Genomic DNA, 23,254 nt, shown 5'->3' with positions numbered 1-23,254 from the left:
TCTAGGGTGTTCTAAGATATCCCAAGATGATTAAAACGTGATTTGAGATGTTATATTTATAGTAAAAAAGTCATAAACCAACTTGTATTAGGTTTCCACGTTATTATTGTTCAAAAAGGAAGAATTATCTCGATTTTGGTGCTCACCGCATCGCGGTGTTGAGCCAAATCACAATTTTCAAAGTCAAGAATCTTCCCGCAATTACACCACATCGCAACGCCTTCTTAAACTCCATTAGGACCTACAGGTGCTGCTGGGTCACTATTTTGGTCCTCTTCTGAATCTACTGGTATTTCTCACGTGTACATTGGCCTATCCTACAGTCCACATGCGCCCAAGACATTCCAGGGGTCCGAATTACGTCAATTTTTGTATTGTGCTTTCGTTGAGCCATTCTGAGCCTTTTTGAATTGTTTATACTTCATTTGAAGCTTGCATATACTTAATATATCATCATAATCCATTAAACAAGCATCATATAGCATTAAAAAAAATAATTTAGAGCTTAAAACAACACAACATCCAAGACAGTGAATAAAAAACACGAGCTAAGCATAAGCTAATTTCACTTTGATCTTTAACTCATTGTTTCGACTCTTGTCTTCATCCATTTGACCCTTGAACATTATATACAAGTTGTTTCAAATATAAATACACAATAAAAACCTTAGGAACTCATTAAAACACATTAGAACCCAACATAATAGACTAGACAAAAACCTAGCTCAAACTAGCCACACTAGTTTTCTTAGTTGGACTCTAAATGATCAATTTGAATCAAAACTTGTGTGAAAACACCTTTCAATATTGTCATCACATACTTGGACACATAAATTCTCATTTATATCATTATTAGTACATTGATCACATGAATTATCCTCAAAACAAGGCTTAAAAGGCTAGAATAGTAACACTAGAATGCATAAATACACCCAACATCACCACCCCACACTTAAATCCTTGTTCGTCCTTGAATAACTCTTCACTATAAGCACTATGAGCTGAAGAAACTCCACACTTCTTCTAAAATTAAGACACTCAAGTTAGTAGCACAATGACTACATGGAATGCAAGTTCACAACACTAAGCATGTTATACATAATTGAAAGCTCAAGAATCCTACTTCCAAACATCCTAGCCTCAAGAATGGACTCCACAAGTGGAAAGCTAATGCATATTTATCAATTAAAGACATCATACAATTCACCCACATTTATCAAACATGTGCCCCTCACAATAAGATAGTTACCCATAATTACTCACAATAATGCAAAATATTACAATGGGTATACAAATCAAGTTATGCTCACTCTCACAAGAAATTCATAAGTTACTCATAATGAACTATAGGCTTTCCCTTAGTTTCATACTCCACTAATATTAGAATGATGAAAGTAGGATCAAATAGGTCTTTTCCAGGTTGTAATATAGGCTAAGGGATGGGTAAGAACTATTTTGGGAATAGTGACTAACCTCTCTAAGCACTTTAATACACTACATTATTCATTTAAAACCAATCTCCAACAACCAAATTACACTTTTTCCATCCACCCATATCTTTTTGTTTTGCCCCATCTCACTTAAGCATCATCACAAACACATGGTGGAAGTATTGTTTATTACCAAATGAATTAATTTTTTTCTTTATTTTTTTATTTATCACAATCGTGGAAATATTTCTAGTATAATTTCTATCACACCCATCCACCAAACATCAATTATTAACACCAATAACTATTACCTTGGGGCATCAAATTCACCCTTTTCTTCTTTAATATAACTCTCCTAACTCAAATAATTTTTCATTAAAGCACCTAGGAGCTTTTTGGATCAAATTAAGGTCTATCAAAGAAGGGATTCGATTACTTATGAAGTTACCAAAGAAAAAGATAAAGGCTCAACGGGGTTTAACTAGGATTATGCACAAAGAGTAGGTCAAATAGATGGTAAAAACAGGCTATAAAAGAAATGCCTATACTATCTCCTAAAGTCGCACTCTTTATTTCGCTTTATACACACTTTGAACAAGTTCTAGACATTACATGTAACAACGAATATACAAAAACCTTACATCATACATAGCACATCATCAACACACATAGGATCATCATAGACTCTCAACCAATAATAATATGAATTCAAGTTTAAGCGAACAAGTACAAGAGTAACAAACATGAGCCATAGAGTCTCAAAAGTAGAAATTCACTCAATCAAAATATTTTTACCAAACAAAACACTTGCACCATGTAATCAAAAATAGCGCCAACAAGAATATCATACACAAAAAATTTTTAATTGAGCCAAAAATTGGGAATTTCCCCACTCCCCACTTAAAAAATCTACTTTGTCCCCAAAGTAAACTTTTAAGTAAGAGATAAAAATACTCCCCGAGGCCTCTAGGCCTAGATATATGCATCTTTAAATCTCAAGAAGGTCTGGGGGACCCCACATTTGGTCTTTACCTTGCTCCTTAGCTCAGGTTTTTGATACTCAGACTTTCCATCAACCTGTTACTTAACAAAAATAAAAACTACATGAAGTAAAAACAAAAAACTAAAAATAAAACATACCTTAGATTGGGTTGCCTCCCAATAAGCACCTAATGTAGTGTCGCGGCATGACCCATATCAACTTTTTCCTCCACCTTAAGGATATGAATTTCACCCCTAACTTTGCATCCATCTTTTTTCCTCGCTCATAGGGAGGTGGTACAAATATTAAGAAATCGAGTAATAGAGTATGCATGGTAAAACACTCAGCTTTGAGGTGAGGTGTGGTTTTATGTTGCTTATCTGGTGCAAAATCAAGAATATAGGATTCTTGTTCCTCATCTTCATACTCTCTTACTATTTTAGATGATTTCACAGACAAGACATCATATAAACAAAATGTAGAAAATTTCTTTAAGTAAGGTCCAATAAATCCCACTTTAAAATTTACACAATCCAAAATACCCTAACTCACATTCACCTTCTCAATTGTAGTCTAAAAAGAAATAGGACGGTTGAGTGGCTAGGATTCTTGTGTTTGTTCCACAGAATGGCTAAGATCCTCCATTTCTTTTCTCATCTTATATGGAGATGGTGGTGGTGGTATCTCCTTAACCCGTTCAATAATTTTTGTTTCCGAGTACTCAGACTTCTTTGAATTATTAACATCTTTGACTGCAACCGATTGGGGAGTCAACTCTGCATCTATCTCCAGCTGATTATACAATTTCTTTGTAGCTTCCCAATGGTTCTTCATGTCTACCAACAATTGTACTTGAGATGTTAAAACTTGTTTCATCATCTCTTCTAAATTGCTTATTTGAATCAGGACCTGGTTATTCTGAACCTGTGGTTGCTATAACTGTTGCTACTGATTGTGGGCATTAATATAGTGTTGCCTTTGATCATAGCCCACAAACATTACTGAATCAGGGTTGACATCATACATATCTGCAGAATGACCACTATTGCCACAAATTATACACCAACAAAAATCGTCACCACTCGAAAACTATCTATCCTAGGCTAACATCTCAAGAAGTATGATAAATAAAAAAATAAAGAAACTAAAAAGAAAAATTAATAAACTATTTACAATTTAATATAGCTAAACTAAAAATAAGATAGTTCCCAATTTACAAGTCTCCAGAAATAGTGCCAAAAACTTGACAGCGTCCAAGCGTATATGCAAGTGTACGTGGTCTACCAAGTAATATAGTGTCCATCAAGAAAGACAAATATCGATCCCACAGGGACTTGTGTCAACAACTATCCAATTTTAGTTTAACAATTGAGATAAAGTAACCAAGAAAAGTGTTGAATAGTTGTAAACTAAAAATAAAGTAAATAGTGCGTAAAGATAAAGCTCTTGAGACAATCAATAGGAGAAAGCCTAGGGTTAAAGCAGTTCGAACAATCATACTACGTTATTGAACTTCATTTGTTAATTTAATTATCTTTGTTGTTGATTCGTAGAGTTAATTTCATGATCATGGTCTTCGGACCTCTAACTGTTTACCTAATTTGGACATTAAAACTGCATCATTGAGCGGGTATGTAATAATCCAATTAATTTCTTTAAGCTATCATCTTATGTGTGAATCAAGTAAGGCATCTAAGTACATTCCTATTCTAGACGCTAAGATGAATTCCATATTTTATAAAAGAATAAAAACCCTACTTTATTTATTCCCGTGTTCTATATCCCTATTCCCTCTCTCGGAATCAAAAGGTAGATAATTGATATATTTTCTGAGTGATCAATCCATCAAATAATTAATCAGGAATAAACACACAACCAATAATGATAAGAAAATTAAATGAAAATAATCCAAAATAATAATACTCATGTTCATGGCTTTACCCCTGGAAAGGGAGTTTAGTCGTTAATGGAAATATTCATCATCCAATCCCTTGGATTGATGATACAAACCATAAAAAAACTAAATTAAAGAATGATAAAATCTAAAAAGAAGTTGTGGTAGCCTCCAATGATGTCCCAAGCAATCTAGGGTGTTCTAAGATGTCCCAAGATGATTAAAACGTGATTTGAGATGTTATATTTAAAGTAGACAAGTCATAAAACAACTTGGATTAGGTTTCCATGTTAATCTTGTTCAGCAAGGAAGAATTATTTTGATTTTGGTGCACACCGCTTCGCGGTGTTGAGCCAAATTATAATTGTCAAGTTCCAGAATATTTCCATGATTACACCGCATCACAACACATACTTAAACTCTATTAGGACCTATACTGTAATACCTCATACTTTTACCTAGCTTGAAATCATCCCAAGAATATTAGAAACTTATTTTGAAAGATAAATCCACTTTTGTACAGGTGAAATTTTTAAGATTTTCGTGTTTTGTTAAGTGGGAGATTGAATAAGATTTCCATTGATACCCATTTCATCAAAATTTGGTATCAGGGTAGAAAGTTATGGCCACATTACAAAAATCAGTCAAAACTACCTAGGTGCGACGGTGAGAGAGACGGACCATCGAGCTAGCGATGGACTGTCACCCAAGCCATCGCAGCGGAGACAGTGAGACCACATTTTGCCTAAGAGTGACGGCTCAGGCCGATGGACCATCAAGCTAGATACGGACCATCTCCTAAGCCATCGTAGGAGAGGAAGTGAACCCCTATTCTGCCTAGGTGTGACGGTTAGGACCGACGAACCATTGACCTAGCGACAGACCATCGTACCTACCGTTACATATTTCGTTCAGCTATTTTATGTTGTTTTTAAAAAGGGATTTTTGGTCTTTTACCACCCTTTTCTAATACCTAATAATATCAGATCAAGGATCATAAATTCATTATCTATTTACAACATCAAATTAGGGTTTTCTCTCAAAGATAATCTCCAAGAAACAAGATCCAAATCTTCTTTAAAAAACGTAGAGATTCAAGTTCTTCAAGTCCAATAACTTCAAGAAACTCACAATCCAGGTATGTCATGTGTTGATTCATAGGTTTCTTTCACCCATGAGGCTGAAGAGCCTTTTTTCAAAATCAAAGATTTGTGTATTGATGAATGTTCATGATTTAAATTGAATTGAAATTCATGCTCATGTTGTTGTGGGGTTTTAATTCATGTTTTAAATTACATATTCTAATGATTGACCCTAGTATGTAGCGATTTGCATAATAATCATGATAAACCCTTCAAATTTGTAAATTTATTTATGCAACCATGACAATTAGATGCATTGATGATGGCATAACCAAAGTATGCTCCCCATGTGTTTGATTAAATTCCTATGTGAAGGAAAGTGTCATACTAGTATAATAATATGAAATCCCCATTCATGTACAAGTTTATGCATGTCATGTGTTTGATGAAATGCCTTAGTCAATGAATTATGGATATATGTGTAGCCATTGTGGTGCTTTAGGACTTGTACTTCATGAAATATCCAACTTATTATATTATGGATTGTGATGTTGGTCATGTATTTAAGAAAGTCATGCTTTGTCAGTTTTTTCCAATCGAGTCCTGGGGGTACTTGTACCCGAAAAGTATAGCTGTGTGCCTAGAGCCAGTGTCATTTTTTCATGATATCCTTAGTCAAGCCATGATCCATAGAACTCAGTCAGTCATATGACTCAGGAAAGCTCAGTAATCTAGTAAGCTCAATACTATTTCGTCAGTCAATGGAACTCAGCTAATTTACTTCAGTTCAGTTCAGTAATCCATGTTCAGTATCTATTCAGATGGGAGTAGGAATTAGCACCTAGTGAACCTAAGAATGGGAATACACACTGTAAGATGAGGGTGTCATTCTTAGAAGTCATCCTTGCATTCCAGAACTATGTAGCCAGCATAGGTTGAGACATCAATACTGTTAGATGAGGGTTGATGAGGTGGATAAAAACTGTCAGATGAGGGTCCCAGTATACTCTTTTAGGGACACTGTCATATGAGGGTAACCCACAGCTTGTCATTACTAGTGGCGCGGTATTGACACCTTTCTAATTGGGGTTATAGATTGGACCCCAACTCAGCCATAATAGCGTATTAAGGGTATGCCGGTTAGATGACTATTTCCCATAGTTTTAGTATAGAATCAAGACTGTCAGATACAGTCATTCAGTCTCAATAATAAAACTCAGATAGTTCTATAGAATTTAGGACTGTCAGATAGAGTCACCTTAGAATAGAACAAAAATCAGCTAGTTTTATCAGAAACTAGACTGTCAGATAAAGTCGCTCAGTATCAATTATTTCAATTATATAGTTATGAGTATCTCATGTTATCAGTACTCAGACTCAGTAATCATGTTATCATGACCCTAGTTACAGTTATTATGTATTCATGCATGTATTCTCATGTTTATTTCATCCATTCAGTTAGTATAGTTCATGCGTGTGAACCCTTTGCATTCAGCCTACCTCACATGCATACCAGTACATTCAATGGTACTAATAAATTTGTGCTATGGTATTTTATACCATATGCTCAGAAGCACAAGCTCCAGAGTATCAGTATCAGTCAGAGGTAGCAGTGAGTCCTCATCCTTCGAGGACATGATCATTACTTTATTATTTCATTACTTAGTTTATTTTAGTAGTTAGAATTAGTTGGGGACATGTCCTATCAACTCTTTATTCAGACAGTTCAGTCAGCTAAAGTCTTTTCAGACTATAATATATTGAGATAGTTTATTTCAGTTGTTTTATGTATTTCATACCCCACCTAGATGTTATATTTTATCAAATACTATGTCTCAGTTTTGAACCTTATGGCCTTTCAGCCTTTGTTTCCACATTATATACAGTATGTTATACAGTGTACAGGTACAAATATCAGTCATGGGTTAGCGTGTGGTCCTTCAGGGTCATGAGCACTGTGTAGCATTCTGGGTACTAGATTCGAGGTGTTACAAACTTAGTATCAGATCCTAAGGTTCAATAGTGTCTTAGGAAGTCTGAAATCCACATCTAGTAGAGTCTTGTACATGGGTGTGTTGCGCGCCACATTTATGTGTAGGAGGCTATAAGATGTTTTAGGAACAGTTTCCCTTCTTTCAGTATTCATGTCATGCCAGTGAGTATAATCTCAAGCTAATTTCTCAATCTAATCTGTTTCTCCCTTTTTTTCTACAGAGCATGCCTCCTAAAAGAAGAAATGGGAATAGGTCAGCCCCTTAGCCCGAAGAACTTTTGGGCGAACATGTTTCTTATGTAGAGTTTAGAGCTTCATTCACTACTCTTGCTCAGTCAGTTGCTGCTCAGAATGAATGACCAGTTGTCATTGTAGCCAACCCAGTGGCCAATTCAGCTATAGCCAGGATTTGATATTTCACCATAATGAATCCTCCATCATTTCTCAGGTCTAAGATAGATGAAGACCCTTAGAAATTCATCGATCAGGTTCATAAGGTTACTGACATTATGGGGGTGTTAGCTGTTAAGAGTGTTGAGCTAGCTGTATATCAGTTGTAGGATATTGCTCACATTTGGTACAAATAGTAGAAATCAGCGACGTCAGTTGATGCAGGGTCCATGGAGTGGAAGGAGTTTGTCACCGCATTCTTAGATAGATTCTTTCCCCTAGAGCTGAGAGAAACTAGGGTGTTAGAATTTATCAACCTCAGGAAGACCTACATGATAGTGAAAGAGTATTCTTTTAAGTTTAATCTATTAGCCAGATATGCTCCTTATTTGGTTGCAGATAGCGGAACCAAGATGAGTAAGTTTATTTTTGGGGTGAATGATAGTGTGATTAATAAGTGCAGATTTACAATGTTAAATAGTGACATAAATTCAGCTAGGATCATAACTCATGCTCAATAGATAAAAGAGCAAAAGATTAAGATGAGGGAGAAGTAGAATAAGAGAGCAAAGACAGGTAGTTTCAACTTTGCTCAGCCCAAATCAGAAAGAGTAAACCGTTCTTAGTTTCTTCCTAAGTCATCAGTTCCAGCTCCTTCTTCAGCAAGTGGTCTAGATCCTAAGTTTAAGGATGGTAATAGAGATAGGGCACTAGGCTCTAAGTCTCAGGGCAGTGTCAGCAATGCCCAAACTAATCCCCTTTGTCAGACTTGTGGTAAGAACCACAAGGGTACTTACAGAGCTGGTAGCGATGTCTATTTTGGATGTGGTAAGCCAGGACATAGAGTTAGAGATTGTCCTCAGTTAGGCTATCAGGGTCAGTAGAACCATTTTATAGCTCAGTCTGGCCTCCCAAATTAGTAGGGTGCCACTTCCAGTGCTACTAGTGGGCAACGCCCGAATCAAGTTTATGCACTCCAGATCTTTCATGTGCATGTTTACGCTTTTCTAGATCTAAGAGCTTCTTTGTCTTTTGTTACTCCCTATATAGAAACCGATTTTTAAACCAATCCCAAAATTCTAGTAGAGCCTTTTTTAGTCTCTACCCCAGTGGGTAAAACCTTCATAGCCTGGCGGGTATATAGGAACTGCCCGATTATGATATTTTAGAAAGTCACTTCAGCAGACTTAGTCAAATTAGAGATGACTGATTTTGATGTCATTCTCAAAATAGATTGGTTTTATTCCTGCTATGCCACAGTAGACTGCAGAAACAAAACAATTCAGTTTTAGTTTCCTAATGAACCTGTCCTAGAGTGGAGAAGTAGTACTTCAGTTTTCAGAGGCTAGTTTATTTCCTACCTTTGGGCTAGGAAAATAATATCTAAAGGATGTGTCTATCATATTTTTTGAGTTAAGGACACCAGTTCTAAAACTCCCAGTCTCGAATCAGTCCCATTCATGAATGAATATTTAGATATATTTCTCGAAGATCTTCCAAGAATTCCTCCCGAAAGGGAAATAGACTTTGGCATTAACCTTCTTCCAGATACTCTGCCTATGTCTATTTCTCCATACCGAATGGCACTAGAAGAACTCAAAAAATTAAAAGAGCATTTGAAGGATCTCTTAGATAAGGAGTTTATCAACCCCAGTGTGTCCCCGTGGGGTGCACCAGTCTTATTCATTTGCAAGAAGGATGGTTTTCTCAGAATGTGCATAGATTACCGTCAGCTCAATAAAGTCACGGTCAAGAATAATTATCCTCTTCCTAGAATCATTGATTTGTTTGACCAACTTTAGGGTACCAGCTATTTCTCTAAGATAGACCTCAGATTCGGCTATCATCATCTCAGAGTCAGAGAATGTGACATTCTGAAAACAGCCTTTCGTACTCGGTATAGTCACTTCGAATTCCTAGTCATATCCTTTGATCTTACTAATGACCCATCAACTTTCATGGACTTGATGAACTATGTGTTTAAGCAGTACTTGGATATGTTCATCATAGTCTTCATAGATGATATCCTTATCTATTCCCGTAGTGAGTGTGATCATACAGACTATATCAGAATTGTACTTCAGACCCTCAGAGATCATCAGTTGTTCAGCAAATTCAGTAAGTTCAAGTTTGGGCTAAGGTCAATAGCATTCCTTGGCCATACATTTCCAGTGATGGAATTAGGGTAGATCCTCAAAATACCAAAACAGTAAGAAACTAGATTTTTCCTGTCTCTCCATTAGATGTCAGGAGTTTCTTGGGTTTGGCTGGCTATTACAGATGGTTTTTATTTTATTTCATCCCCTATGTCCAGATTAACTCTGAAGAAAATCAAGTTTCAATGGTCAGATCCTTGCGAGAAGAGTTTTCAAGAGTTGAAGACTTGACTCACCTCATCTCCAGTCTTAGCTCTTCTAGATGGACCAGATGGGTTCGTAGTTTATTGTGATGCATCCAGAGTAGGTTTGGGTTGTGTCCTCATGCAGCATGGTAAGGTCATTGTCTTCGCCTTCAGGCAACTTAAACCCCATGAGAAGAATTATCCCACTCATGATCTTGAGTTAGCAGCCATAGTATTTGCCTTAAAGATTAGGAGACATTATCTATAGAGTGTTCATGTAGATGTGTTAATAGATCATAAGAGCCTTCAGTATGTCTTTTCTTAGAAAGATCTCAATCTTCACTATAGAAGGTGGTTAGAGCTCTAGAAAGATTATGACATGACTTTTCTTTATCATTCAAGCAAGGCCAACATTATGGCTGATGCTCTCAGTAGACTATCTATGGGTAGTGTTGCTCATGTCGAGGATAGTAAAATGAAGCTAGCTCAGGAAGTCCATCATTCCTCTAGACTAGGTGTTCACTTAGTCGATACAGAGGAGAGTGACATATGTGTTTAGAGTATTTCAGAATCATCTCTAGTTTCTAAGGTAAAAGAAAAGCAAAATAGAGATCCCAGCCTAGTCAAGTTAAAAGAGTCAGTCAAGGGTCAGAAAGTAGAGGTTTTCTCCCAAGGGGGAGATGGTGTTCTACGTTATTAGATTCATCTGTGTGTTCCAGGTATAGATGACTTAAGGAAATAAATTATTGTAGATGCACATGGTGCGCACTACTCGATTGATCCAGGGGCCATAAAGATGTACCGTGACTTGTGGGAGATCTATTGTTTAAGTGGGATGAAGAGAGATGTTTCAGAGTTTGTGGCTAAGTGCTCTAAATGTCAGCAGGTTAAGATAGAGCATTAGAAGCCTAGTGGGTCCATGAAGGAGTTCAGTATTCCTACTTGGAAGTGGGAAGAAGTGAACATGGACTTTGTGACGGATTTACCTTGTACTCGTCGCCAACATAATTCAGTTTTGGTCATTGTAGACAGGATGACCAAATCAGATCATTTTCTTCCAGTCCATGCCTCTTTTCAGTCGAGGATTATGCCAAAGTCTACATCAGAGAGTTGGTTAGATTGCACGGTGTTCCATTATCTATTATCTCAGACAGAGGTACCCAGTTTACCTCTCATTTTTGGAGAGCATTCCAAAAGGGCCTTACCCAAGTTTATCTCAATATAACCTATGATCCTCAGACAGATGGTCAATAATAAATGACCATTCATAAGTTAGTAGATATGCTAACATCATGTGCAATTGATTTCAAGGGTAGTTCGGATGGCCACTTGCCTTTGATTGAGTTTGCAAACAACAATAGCTATCATTCCAGTATTAAGATGGATCCATTTGAAGCTCTCTATGGTAGGAGATGCAGATCTCCAGTTGGTTGGTTCGAAGTTAGTGAGGCCTCAGTTATAAGGCCTGACTTAGTATTCGATGCCTTAGAGAAAGTTTAGTTGATTAGACAAAGACTTCGGGTTGCTCAAAGTTGACAGAAATCTTATGCAGATGTCCACAGAAAGGATCTCAAGTTTGAGATTGGTGACTATGTCTATATAAAGATCTTCCCATGAAGGGAGTAAAGATATTCGACAAGAAGGGAGAGCTTAGTCCCCGATATGTCGGTCCCTTCAATATTCTTAGTCGATTCGGCAAGGTAGCTTATGAGATCGAATTGCCTCCAGATCTATCCTCAGTTCATCCAGTCATCCATATCTATTTGCTCAAGAAGTTCATAGGTGACCCAGCAGTTGTAGTCCCTATTTAGAGCATTGATGTTCAGAACAATCTCTCTTATAAGGAGATTTCAGTCGAAATCCTAGACTACTAGACTCGTAGATCGAGGAACAAAGAAATCCCTCTAGCTAAGGTTCTTTGGTGAAATAAGTCCATCGAGGGAGACACTTGGGAAGAATAAGTAGACATGCATACCAAGTATCCTCGCCTCTTTTCCCCCAACTCAGATTAAGCTTAAGGTAACAGTTCTGATACCCAGAATGCTAGACAGTGCTCATGACTTTGAAGGACCATAATCTAACCTATGACTGATATTTATACCTGTATACTGCATAAAATACTTTATATTACGGAAACATGAATTGATAGGAGATAAGGTTCAAAACTGATACATAGTATCTAATCAAAATATAACATCTGGGAGGGGTATGAAATACCCAAAACAACTAAAATAAGCTATCTAAATATACTGTAGTCTGGAAAGCCTCTAAAATGTGACTGTCTAAATAAGGAGTTAATGGGACATGTCCCCAACTAACTCCAACTAATAAACTAATTACTGAGATAATAAAATGATAAACATGTTCTCAAAAGATGAGGACTCAACTGCTTACTCTGACAGCTGAGACTAAACTCTACTGATGCTCTGGAGCTCGTGTCTCTGAACCTATGGTATAAGACATCATAGCACAAATGCGTCAGTACTTTGAATATACTCGTATAAATGTGAGGTAGGTTGAATGCATGGGGTTCATATGCATAAACAATAACAATAGTAGGCTGATTATCATGAGCGTGAGAATATATGTATGAGACATAATAACTAACACTGATATCGTGATGACATGATAACTAAATCTAAATACTGATAACATGACATACTAATAACTTATATAACCGATAACATGAGTGACTGTATCTAACAGTCCTAAATCTAATGGAACTAGCTGAGTCCCGTACTGTATCTAAGTTGATTGTATCTGACAATCCTGAAATCTGAAGAACTATCTGAGTTCTAATACTGAGACTGATTGATTGTCTGACAGTCCTGATTCTGTAACATAAAACTTTGGGAGGTAGTTATCTAACTGACATATCCCTAATATGCCATTATGGCTAAGTTGGGGTCCAATCTGAAACCCCAATGGGAAAGGGTGTCAATACCGCGCCATTGGTAAGGACAAACTGTAGGTGACCCTTATCTGATAGTGTCCCCAAAAGAGAACGGTGGGGACTTTATCTAACAGTGCTTATCCACCTTATCAACCCTCATTGGACAGTGTTGATGTCTCAATCTATGCTGGCTACATAGTTCTGGAATACAATGATGACTTCTAAGAATCACACCCTCATCTGATAGTGTGTGTTCCCATCCTTGGGTTCACTCGGTCCTAATTCCTACTCCCATCTGAATAGACTCTGGACATGATTAACTGAACTGAACATGGGCTGAGTTACAGAATTTCATTGACTGACGGAATACTACTGATATCTGATATGATATCTAACTGAGTTTATGAGATCATGGAGCTTTTCGAAGTTATAAGACTGTTTGAAGTCTAAGGATTCATAGCTTGACTGAGTGTATCTTGAAATTATGACATGGCTCTAGGCATACAACTAATGTTTCGGGTACGAGTACCCCCACAACTCGATGGAAGGAAACTGACCAAGCGTAACTTACTTTAACATATAACTAACATCATAATCCATAATATATTTATAGAATCATTTAATCAAAACATGTGATAGGCATAACTTGTACATACATGGGGATTTCATGGTATCATGCTAGTTAGGTACTTTTCCTTCATCTAGGCATTTAATCTAACATATTGTAGGCATGGTACATGTAAACATCATTGTACAATAATTGAACATTATGGTTCAATTCTAATTTCATCTTTCAAGGGTTTAGTCATAGGTTTTCATGAATCTATATCTATAATAATTTAACGCACATAGAATTTATCACCCAATATGGAGTAGAATTTAATTTTTTATTATCTACATGAACAAGAGCAGCCCAATCAAGAAATTCATAAGAAAATCCATAAACTTGAATTTAAAAAAGGGATTCTTGGGCTTCATGGATGAAAGGAGTTCATAAATGAAAACTATTCATACCTTGGTTCATAAATAGACGAAGATTGACGGAGGAAATTCTTGATTCTGAATCTTCTATGAAAAGCCCTAGGTTGTTGTTGAGAGGTTTTTGAGAGAAGAGAGTGTATTTTAGGTGAAAACTGGCTGAATCACGTGTTAAAGGGCTTAAATAGTGGTGGGAAATTAAACCTTTTAACCTTTAACATGTCCTGTAATTTTAGTAAAAATTTCTCGAATTAGACCCTAGCACGATGCGGCGCTGTCGCGCCGTGTCACTGGAATTTGACAATTGGGAAACTGAGGGATGGCGCGACGTGGAGACATCATGTTGCCCTTCTTTTGCAACCTAGAACTTTGGTGCGACGCGGAGGAAATCATGATGAGACACTGGAAAAGGACAATTGCCATTTTAGCTTGTGCCGCGTCGCGCCACTGACCAATATGGTACTATTTTACGATGGGAACTTGAAATGGTCATAACTTCTTACCTGGTTATCGGATTTAGGCGAATTTTATATCGATGAAAAGTTTATTGAATTTCCCACATGATAAAAATTGAAAATATTAAAAATACCATGTGTAAAAAGTAAATTCATCTTTCAAAGAAAGCTCCTAATATTTTTGAGATGATTTCAAGCTAGGAAAAGGTACGGGGTATTACAATATCTCCTCCTTGAGAACATTCATCCTCGAATGAGACTAAGAGTGAGGTGAAGAACATAAACTGAAATACTGACATACATACTAAACACAATAAATAAAACATGATCTCCTGACTAACATGACTGATAACTAAATATATCATACTGAACATGCATAGCTGATGTATGCGTAACTGATTCATGAATGCATGACTGAGTGTTCTGAGGAACTAAGTTTCTCCCAATTAGAATGCATGTCTGATGCACAATTATATAACCAAACAGATACATGAATGCATAACTGAATATATAATGGTACTTGATACAAAGTTTGTAATGAACACTGAACATAAACTGAGTAAGCTTAAGAAGAACTGTTACCTTGAGCTTGATCTGAGTTGGCGGAGAAGAGGTGAGGATACTTGGTATGCATGTCTACTTATGCTTCCCAAGTATCTCCCTCGATGGACTGATTTCACCAAATAACCTTAGCTAGAGGGATTTCTTTGTTCCTCAATCTACGAGTCTAATAGTCTAGGATTTTGACTGGAATCTCCTTATAAGAGAGACTGTTTTGAACGACTGGAATCTCCTTATAAGAGAGACTGTTTTGAACATTAATGCTCTGAATAGGGACTACAACTGCTGGGTCACCTATGCACTTCTTGAGAAAATAGACATGGATAACTGAATGAACTGAGGCTAGATCTAAAGGCAATTCGAGATCATAAGATACCTTACCGAATCAACTGAGAATCTTGAAGGGACCAACATATCGGGGACATAGTTTCTCTTTCTTGCCGAACCACTTCACTCCCTTTATGGGAGAGATCTTTAGATAGACATAGTCACCAATCTCGAACTTGAGATCTTTTCTACGAATATCTGCATAAGACTTCTATTGGCTTTGAGCAGCCTGGAGTCTTTCTATAATCAACTGGACTTTTTCTAAGGCATTGAATACTAAGTCAGCCCTTATGATTAAGGAATCAGTAACTTTGAACAAACCGATCGGAGATCTTCATCTCCTACCAAAGAGAGCTTCAAATGGAGCCATCTGAATATAGGAATGATAGTTGTTGTTGTATGCAAACTCAATCAAAGTAAAGTGGTCATCCCCACTACCCTTGAAATCAATTGCACACGCCCATAGCATATCTTCAAAATTCTAAATGGTCCTTTCTAATTGACCATCTGTCTGAGGATAAAAGGCTGTAGTGAGATGAACTTGGATACCAAGACCCTTTTAGAATGCTTTCCAGAAGTAAGAGGTGAACTGGGTACCTCTGTCTAAGATAATAGATAATGGAACACCATGTAATCTAACCAATTCCCTAATGTAGAGTCTGGCATAATCCTCAAATAAATAAGAGGTACGAACTGGAAGGAAATAGGCTGATTTGGTCATCCTGTCTACAATGACCCAAATTGAATCATGCTGATCACGAGTTCTAGGCAAACCCATCACGAAGTCCATGTTCACTTCTTCCCACTTCCAAGTAGGGATAATGAACTCCTACATAGGACCACTAGGCTTTTTATGCTCTATCTTAACCTTCTGACATGTAGAGCACTAGCCACAAACTCTAAAACATCTCTATTCATCCTACTCCACCAATAGACTTCCCGCAAGTCGCGGTACATCTTTGTGGACCCTGGATGAATAGAGTAGCGCACACCATGAACTTTTGCAAGAATTCATTGCCTTAAGTCATCTACACCTGGAACACAGAGACGACCCTGACAACGCAAAACACAATCTCCCCCTTGGGAGAAAACCTCTACTTTATAATCCTGAACTGACTCTTTCAACTTGACAAGGCTGGGATCTCTATCTTGCTTTTCTTTCACCTTGGAAACTAGAGATAATTCTGAGCTACTCTGAACCAATATATCACCCTCATCTATATCGACTAAGCGAACGCCTATTCTGGCAATCTGATGTACTTCCTTAGCTAACATTTTCATACTATCATCTATATGAGCATCACTACCCATAGATAGTCTACTAAGAGCATCAGTCACTATATTGGCCTTGCCCAGATGATAGAGAACACCCATGTCATAATTTTTCAAGAGCTTTAACCACCTTCTCTGACAAAGATTGAGATTTTTTTGAGAAAAGAGATAATGAAGACTTTTATGATCTATGAAGATATCTACATGAACTCCGTAGAGATAATGACTCTAAATATTCAAGGCAAAGACTATGGTCGCTAAGTCAAGATCATGAGTAGGATAATTCTTCTCATGGGGTTTAAGTTGTTTGGAGGCGTAGGCTATGACCTTACTATGATACATGAGGACACAACCTAAACCCACTCTGGATGCATCACAATACATTACGAACCCATCTGGACCATCTGGAAGAGCTAAAATTGGAGCTGAGGTGAGTCGAGTCTTCAACTCCTGAAAACTCTTCTTGCAAGGATCTGACAACTAAAACTCAATTTTCTTCTGAGTCAATCTGGACATAGGGGATGCAATATAAGAAAATCCCTTAACAAACTATTTGTAATAGCAAGCCAAGCCCAAGAAACTCTTGATATCTGATGGAGAGATAAGTCTGGTCCAATTTTTTACTGCTTCAGTCTTTTGAGGATCTATTCTAATGCCATCACCCATAATGATATGACCAAAGAATGCTACTAAACTTAGCCAAAATTTGCAATTACTAAATTTTCCGAATAGCTGATGATCTGTGAGAGTCTGAAGTACTGGTTTGAGATGAATTGCATGATCTCGTGCACTATAGGAATAGACCAGAATATCTTCTATGAAAACTATAAGGAATATGTCAAAGTACTATTTGAACACATGGTTCATCAAGTCCATGAAAGCTGCTGGGCATTAGTAAGACCAAATGACATGACTAGGAATTCGAAGTGACCATACTAAGTACGGAAAGGTATTTTTTAAATGTCACATTCTCTGACTCTGAGCTGATATAGCCGGATCTGAGGTCTATCTTAGAGAAATAACTGGTACCCTAAAGTTGGTCAAATAATTCATCGATTCTGGGAAGAGGATACTTGTTCTTGACCGTGACCTTATTAAGTTGATGGTAGTCTATGTACATTCTTAGAGAACTGTTTTTCTTGCACACGAATAATGCTGGTGCGCCCCACGGGGAAATGCTGGGCCTGATGAATCCCTTATCTAGGAGATCCTTCAACTATTCTATCAATTCTTTAAGTTTTGCTGATGCCATTCTGTATGGCGGAATAGAGATAGGCTGAGTATCTAGAAGAAAATTAATGCTAAAGTTTATTTCCTTTTCGGAAGAAATTCCTGGAAAATCTTCAGGAAAGATATCTGAATATTCATTCACAACTGGAATGGATTCAATGCTGGGAGTTTTAGAATTGGAATCCCTAACATGAATAAGATGATAGACACATCCCTTAGATATCATTTTTATTACCCAAAGGTAGGAAACAAGTTGACCCCTAAAAGATGATACACTACCCTTTTAGTCAAGGACGGGTTCATTTGGGAACTGAAACTAGACTATCCTATTTCGTCAATCGACTGTGGCATAGCAAGAATTAAGCTAATTCATGCCGAGAATGACATCAAAATTAGCCATCTCTAATTCAACTAGATTTATTGAAGTGACTTTATGAAATATCATACCCGGGTAGTTCCTATTACCCGCCGGGCAATGATGGTTTTACCCACTGGGGTAGCTAATGAAAAGGGCTCTGCTAGAATTTTGGACTGACTCTAAAATCAACTGCTATATAGGGAGTAACAAAAGACAAGGAAGCACCTGGATCTAGCAAAGCGTAAACATACACATGAAAGATCTGTAACGTACCAGTAACCATATCAGGAAAATTTTCCTGATCTTGCTGGGACTGGAGAGCATAGATTCTATTTGGGTGTTTCCCACTAGTAGCACTAGAGGTGGCACCCTACTGATTTGGGTGATCGAACTGAGCTTAGAAACGGAGATGAATTTGATAACCTGACTAAAGGAAGTCTCTCACTCTGTGGCCTGGCTTGCCACAACAAAAACAGACATCGCTGCCATCTCTGTACACATACCTTTGTGGTTCTTACCATAAGTCTAACAAAAGGGATTAGTTCAAGCACTACTAACACTACCCCAAGACTTAGATCCTGATGCTCTATCTTTGTTACCCTCTCTGAACTTAGGAACTGGAGAACTGGCTGATGAAGGAGCTGGAACTAATGACTTAGGATGAATCTGAGAGCGATTGCCTCCCTCTGACTTAGGCTGACTAAAATTAAAGATACCTGTCCTAGATCTTTTATTCTGCTTCTCCCTCAACTTAATCATCTGCTCTTCTATTTGCTGAGCATGTGTCATAAGCCTTGCTAAAGTCATGTCACTATTTAACATGGCGGATCTTCACTCATTAACCACGCTATTATTCACCCCTAAAATGAACTTACTCATCTTGACCCTGCTATCTGCAACCACATGAGGGGCATATCTTGCTAATTGATTAAAATTAAGAGAATACTCTTACACCATCATATTTCCCTTCCTGAGGTTGATGAATTCTAACATCTTAGCTTCTCTAAGATCTAGGGGAAAGAATCTATCTAAGAATACTGAAGGAAACTCCTCCCACTCAACTGACCCTGCATCATCGGGCCTTTTGGACTTTTACTATTTAAACTAAGTATGAGCAACATCCTGCAACTGATATGCAGCTAGCTCAACACCCTCACTAGAAGTAACCCCCATTATGTCTGTTACCTTCTGCACCTGATCTAGGAATTCCTGGGGTCCTCATCTAACTTATACCTGAGAAAGGATGGAGGATTCATTCGAGTGAAGTCCCAAATTCTGGCTACAGCTAAATTGGCCACTGGGTTGGCTGGAATGACAGCTGGTCATTCATTCTGAGCAGCAACTGAGTTAGCAAGTGTAGTGAATGCAGCTTAAAACTCTACATGAGAAATATGTTCACCCAAAGGTTCCTCAGGCTAAGGGGATGGTGGATTCTCGTTTCTTAATTTAGGAGGCATATTCTGTAGAAGAAAGGGAGAAATGAATTAGACGGAGAGATTGACTTGAGATTATGCTCACTGGAACGACATGAATACTGAAACAAGGAAAACTGTTCCTAAAACATCTTATTGCTTCCTGTACATAAAAATGGCGCAAAACACACTCATGTACAAAACTCTACTAGATGCGACTTTCAGACTTCCTAGGACTTTATTTAACCTTTGGCTCTGATACTTAGTTTCTAACGCACCAAATCTAATACTCGAAATGCTAGACGGGGCTCATGACCTCGAAGGACCACAAGCTAACTCATGACTGATATCTGTACCTGTATACTGCATAAAAGACTTTATAATGCGGAAACATGAACAAATAGGCCATAAGGTTCAAAAATGAGATATAGTATTTGATAAAAATGTTACATCTAGGAGGGGTATTAATACTTAAAACAACTAAAATAAGCTATCTGAACATACTATAGTCAGGAAAGCCTCTAAAACGTGACTGCTTGAATAAGGAGTTGATGGGACATGTACCCAACTAACTCTAACTGACAAACTGATTACTGAGATAATAAAATGATAATTATGTCCTCGAAAGATGAGGACTCACTGCTAACTCTGATAGCTGAGACTGGAATCTACTGATGCATTGGAGCTCATGTCTCTAAACCTATGGTATAAGACACCATAATGCAAATGCATCAGTACTTTGAATGTACTGGTATGCATGTGAGGTAGACTGAATGTATGGGGTTCATATGCATAAGTAATAACAATAGCAGACTGACTATCATGAGCGTGAGAATACATGCATGAGACATAATAACTGACTAAAAGTGAAAATCTTAAAAATACCACGTGTACAAAAGTGGATTCATCATTCAAATAAAGATCCTAACATTTTTTAGACAATTTTAAGCTAGGAAAAGGTACGTGGTATTACACCCACAACTTGTCTTTACCAGTGGTGCGGTATTGATACCCTTCTAATTAGGGTTAGAGATTGGACCCCAACTCGGTCATAATGGTGTATTAGGGGCATGTCGACTAGATGACTACTTCCCATAGTTTTAGTACAGAATTAGGACTGTCAGATATTGTTATTCAATCTCAGTAATAGAATTCAGATGGTTCTACAAAATTCAGGACTGTCAGATACAGTCACCTCAGAACAAAATAAAACTTTGCTAGTTTTATCAGAAACTAGACTGTCATATACAATCTCTCAGTATCAGTTATTTCAATTATACAGATATTAATATCTCATGTTATCAGTACTCAAACTCAGTAATCATGTTATTACGACCCCAATTATACTTATTATGTATTCATACATATATTCTCACGTTTATGTCATCTATTCAATTAGTATAGTTCATGAATGTGAATCCTTCGCATTCAGCCTACCTCATATGCATACCAGTACATTCAATCGTACTGATGCATTGGAAATATGGTGTTTTATAACATAGGTTTAGGAGCACGAGATCCAAAGAATCTGTAGTAGTCAGAGTTAGCAATGAGTCCTTATCCTTCGAAGATATGATCATTACTTTATTATTTCATTACGTAGTTTATTCTATAGTTGGAGTTAGTTGGGGACATATCCCATCAACTCCTTATTCAGACAGTTCAGTCAGTTAGAGGCTTTTAAGAGTATAGTATGTTCAGACAGTTTATTTTAGTTGTTTTGGGTATTTCATACCCTACCCTGATGTTATATTTTATCAGTTACTATGTCTCAGTTTTGAACCTTATGGCCTTTCATCCTTTATTTCTGCATTATATACAGTATGTTATGTAGTGTATAGGTACAGATATCAGTCATGGGTTAGCTTGTGGTCCTTCAGGGTCATGAGCACCGTGTAGCATTCCGGGTACCATATTCGAGGTGTTACATACACGCACTACTGGATCACTATTTCGAGGTCCAGCCTGTAATCCTAGTTAGAATGGTTCAGTGCCGTGCCACGAGTACTAACACTGGCTGTGTGGATCTACCAAAATGGTGTCCCAAAAGACTACGAAGTCACCCTATACTGGTAGGAAACTCATGTGAGATATCTCAACCCTAAACTAGCAGGAAGACATCTCAAACCTACAATGGCTATGTAGTTCTGTGACTCAGGGATTTCTACTAAAGGTTAAACCCTAAACTGGTAGGAATGCCCCCATCCTTGGGTTCACTCAGCGATAAATTCTACCCCCAACTTAATGACTCTATTTATTGGACTGAACTAAGCTTAACAGAGTAAACATTTGATCATAACAACTAATTGAATGACAATGCTCATGGTTTATCTGAAATTATTCTGAAGATACTAAAATTTTGCAAACAACTAGGTAGCGATTATTCATAACCCACTAAGATTGAATGAAAATAACAATGATGACATATAAAGTTGTAAAATCCATAGTAGGGGATCATTGCTCAAAACTCAACATTTAGATATTTCTTCAAACACATTAGAGTCATGAATTTAAGCGTGGTAATGGGTAAACCATGCAAGGATAACATGACTACAATACTAAAACCATGAATTCTAGATTTCAATATGAAAAATATGTAATGGCTTATCCTATCGAAAACACTGGTAAACAACTCAAAATGAAAATCAATGATAGCTTCATGGAGATAATTCAACTTGAACATATAAAACTCATAATTTAAAAATGATAGCTTCATGGAGATAATTCAACTTGAACATGTAAAAGCTCATAATTTAAAACTAAAAAAGGATTGTTGGACTCCTTGGGTAAAAAGGGACCATGGATAAACATCACACATACCTCAACTACCGAATTCGTGATGATTTTGTAGATTAGAAACTCGAATTCCTTGATTATTTATGGATGGGTTAGCGTTTATTTTTTTCGAAAAAGGGTTTCTTGAGAGGATTTGTGATTAAAATAGCAAATAATGATCTTTAGAGACATAAATTTCATGCTATGGACTAATTGGGTGAAGGGAAAAGACCCAAATACCCTTAAAATGTTAAGTTCAAAAGCTTGCCGTAATAGAGGGCATGACACTGGTTCTGAAGCACCATAATAAAGGGAACATCATGGGCTCTGATGTGCGGTCTGGAGTGGTGCACTGGAGCCCCTTGCGTGGGCTAATCCTAGTGCTGCCACTATTTTGGACTTCATACCATACCCTTATGCTCGTCCAAAAATTCAAAAACTCATCGGAGATGTACTTTTAACATCCTTGATTATGAATCAACTCAAAAACAAAGATTCTGAGGTAGTGAAGACCAAAAATAAAATCACTGAAGTTCATGGGTCGTGGAAATAACTAAGCCCCTAACACTTAGCCAAATTTTCAAGTTTTGGACCCCTTAACATGCAACTGAGAGCAAAAATAAGCTAAGAATTTTACAAGGTACTATAATATCTCCCCCATGGGAACATTCATCCTCAAATAACACTAGTTAAGCTAAGAATACTAGGGAAATAGAAATCATATACTGAACATGCACAACTAGGAACATGATTACACGACTGAATTTAAAACATGACACATGAACTGAACTGAATTTATGCAATGACATGAAATGGATTTCATAGCTAAAACTAAGAATGGAAGAGAGTTAATTCTGAGGAAAGTCATTACCTTAAACTAT

The sequence above is a fragment of the Capsicum annuum genome, chromosome 12, assembly GCF_002878395.1.
Source record: "Capsicum annuum cultivar UCD-10X-F1 chromosome 12, UCD10Xv1.1, whole genome shotgun sequence".
Lineage (NCBI taxonomy): Eukaryota > Viridiplantae > Streptophyta > Magnoliopsida > Solanales > Solanaceae > Capsicum > Capsicum annuum.
Note: the sequence above shows the minus strand (reverse complement) of the source record.